This window comes from Psammomys obesus, unplaced genomic scaffold (assembly GCF_907164565.1).
Source record: "Psammomys obesus unplaced genomic scaffold, mPsaObe1.curated_primary_1811, whole genome shotgun sequence".
Lineage (NCBI taxonomy): Eukaryota > Metazoa > Chordata > Mammalia > Rodentia > Muridae > Psammomys > Psammomys obesus.
The window spans coordinates 2,605,294-2,608,657 of NW_026596109.1; the positions used below are offsets into that span (position 1 = coordinate 2,605,294).

The 3,364-nt window shown below is 45.4% G+C and overlaps 1 protein-coding gene across 2 annotated transcripts in view; it reads left to right on the forward strand.

The window, feature by feature from the left end:
• The first annotated feature begins 2,317 nt into the window (after window positions 1-2,317).
• Window positions 2,318-3,364, forward strand: part of Atg4c (autophagy related 4C cysteine peptidase) — a 59,918-nt gene continuing 58,871 nt past the window's right edge. Inside the window, exon 1 of one of the 2 annotated variants that reach the window (XM_055628870.1) lies at window positions 2,318-2,593. The gene's annotated coding sequence lies outside the window, so the exon portion shown is untranslated. The remainder of the gene's footprint in view (window positions 2,594-3,364) is intronic. The other variant, XM_055628869.1, reaches the window with a different exon arrangement.

Sequence of the window (3,364 nt, forward strand, 5' to 3'; positions counted from 1 at the left end):
TAAGCTAGTGTTTACTTATTACAAACACCTATGAATCACACTTCTCTCAACTATAGTTCATCAGCATTCTCACCAAATCGCTGCTGGAAATGTTCTCTTCCACTGCAATCCCAGTTTGGTGCAGAAGTATGAAAAGCAGCAGACTGTTTTCCATGATCATAGATTTAAAATATTTACTTGCTTGTACTGCATAATTCAGCATGCTGGAGTTGGAAAGCAGTTTGTGTGGTAGCTGATTTCATGCCAGTGTTAGAGAACAGAAAGTCCCTCTGTGGCTCCTGTGTGAAACTGTAAAAATGAAAGACATTCCCATTTCCTTTTCTAACCAATTCAAGTTTGTTTCACCATAAATCTACAGAAAGCTCATGCTTGTGGTATACATGTATTATGCCATAATTTTGAATACTTATCATATAAATCCAAGCATTGATTCTCATGGCTTGTCAATATAGTATGTCAAAATTAAAATACAGTCATTCTGGTAATAGAAGTGTGATGGATAATTCTGATGGTCAATTTGACTACATTTGGAATTAACTCAGACTAAGGTTTCTGGGCACTCTAGTGAGGACCTTCCTTCCTTCCCTCCTTCTCTCTTTTCCTTCTTTCCTTCCTTTCCTTTTTTCCCTCCCTTCCTTCCTTTCCCTTCCTCCTTCTTTTCCTTCTTTCCTCTTCTCCCCTCCCCTCCTCTCTTTTCCTTTCTCAAAAAGATTTATTATTTATACAGGATTCTGCCTGTATGTGTGCCTACACACCAAAAGAAGGCACAGGATCTCATTATAAATGGTTATGAGCCACCATGTGGTTGCTGGGAATTAAACTCAGGACCTTTGGAAGAACAACCAGTGCTGTTAACCTCTGAGCCATCTCTCCAGCCCATGAGGAATTTTCTTAATCACCTTATTTGAAGTAGGAAGACCCACCCTAGATTTGGACCACGATTTCTGGTAGCAGGCCAAATAAAAAGACGTAGAAGGAAACTGTTCTATGTCCCTTGCCCTCATTTTAGCTGGCAAGTTCATTTCTCCTGTGCTGCCAGTCCTAAATTCACCTTTTTTGGGATTCAATCGAAGACATACTTCCAGGAATCTTCCAGGAATCCAGTGCCAGATTGGGATTTCTGAGACCTCCGGCCGCATGGACTAACTATGGAGTCCCTCCCTTTCCAGTGTGGGGTAGCCATTGTTGGACTAGCTGGGCTACATCCTGGGCGCCAGTCTAATAAACCCCCTCCTAATCTATATTCATTCCATCAGTTACGCTCCTTTAGAGAACCCTCATACCATTCTTTATAGAAGTTATAAAAAAAGGCCCAGGACAGCTTGTGGTAAGTCATCTCGTGTACACCATCAGAAAGTGTTCTGTGTTTCAAAATATGAGACAAACTATCCAAGTAAAGGAGCAGATACTTTACTGTCCCTGCTAATAAATGCCTCACCTGTTGTCTGTTCATGATTATTTGGCTGGCCCATGTGAATGGTGAATAAAATTACTCTAGTAATTCTAGGCAACTGTTTTCATAACAGTAAAAATAATTTTCCCAGTATCATAGCACAAATCTCTTAATCCAACACCAGGGAGTTGAGAAAAGATCACGAGTTCCGGGCCAGCCCGGATAGTATTGAGAGACCCTGTCTTAAAACAAAACGCCACTCATTTCTGATCCTGAAACACAGTTAAAATTCAAAGAACCTATTTTGTTTTCCAGAAGGCCTTCATTCTCTCAACTGTCGGGTGGCGGAGATTGTTTGTTAATTGTCTTTCTAGTTTCTACTCTTCTTTCTTATGCACTGCTCCAACAGCCTTCGTCACTGAAAACGACAGATTAGCAGAATTACATTTTGTCGTGATTTAGCATTTCTCCCCTATTTTTTAAAAGGCAGGTCCTGTAATTCAATCCTTGACAAGAATCTGAATGTGAAAACTGAATGCACACGTCCCTAGACGCTCCACCAGGATGTAATCAATACTCCTAACCACAGCTTGCCTTGGATTAGACAGTATTTTTAACCAAGTAGGTTTGGTTGTAAGGACCCACAGCTCTGTGCATGCTGGACCTTGTAGTCCCGAGGCCGCAGACGCTCACGCTGCGTGGCAGCTGAGATCCAGTAGTTACAGCTACAGGGGACAGCTGTAAATCCTAACACTGGGCTGCTACTCACAAATGTACGGCTCTAGGCTCTTCTCTTGCGGCCCGGGAGCTTAGGGCCTCCGACACCAGCGCCTGCAGAATCGCGGCCTGCGGAGGCGTTGGAATCCGGAGCTACGGTGGCCGCGCAGGGCCTCATCCCGCACGTCGGTGCGTCCGCGCTGCTCGGCGCCGCTGCTGGAGCCGGAGCGTGTCCTGCTGTGGGGACTCCGGCGCGCCTGCACAGTTATCCTGTCCTGTGTCGCCGAGGGGTCGGCCTGAGGCTGGCGGAGTGGAGAAGGTTGGAGCTTGGTGTTTGTAGTCTCCGGATGGCCGGTTCTGGGGACCCCCGCCCTTGGTGCAGACCCGTGGCCAACGGTCTGGGTTCCTGGAGGGCTTTGGAGCGTCTCCGGATTCTGCTTCCTCCTGCGGGTTATCTTCCGACGTCGCTTCGCCCTTTGAACTGTAAGCCTTCCAGTGGCCAGCTGTTCTGTCCTTCCTGACCAGATGTTTTACCCCTAACTGCCTTATCCCACCGACTCTTCCCTGTGTCACTGCCCAGTTTCTTTCCATTTAAAACAAACAAACAAAATGCGTGCGGGGAAACGTTAGGTCTCAGTTTGCCCGTCTGTAGCCCCGTTGTCCCTCTGGGCTGTTTGTAAGCCCAGTCTGTAACACTCTGCCCTGGCTATACTAATAATACCGACTTCACCCTTTTGGCTCTTGCCCGCTTTCAGATGCCAAAAACCCACATCTGAGGGTTTTTGAGGGTTTGGAAACTCAGAATACTGTCTTCCCTGCGTTGACCCGATGTGGCTGGGGTCAGCTCCGCATGACTCTGCTTGACTTTCTATTTCTCAGGGTTTTCTTTGTCTTACGTTCTCGTTTTTTATTGATTACTTTCCCACGTGGGGTTCATTGCTCCTTCGGAGTTAAGACTGTACCGTCTTGTGGCTTTTTAATGTTTGAAATATTTAGGTGGGAATTTTCTTCTGTTTGTTTACCTTTTCTGATCTTACATTTCGGTGGGGTTTAGAACTGATTTCGTGTCAGCTGATAGCAGATGGACAAGCCTGCTTGTTGCTTTGTGGTTTGTAATTAGATTATGAGTCTTTAGAAGTGCCCAGAGGGACTGGAAAGGCTTTGACATGCAGTCTGTATATTTTCTGAGTTTCAAAGTATAAAGCTGCTTCTTCTTCTTCTTCTTCTTCTTCTTCTTCTTCTTCTTCTTCTTCT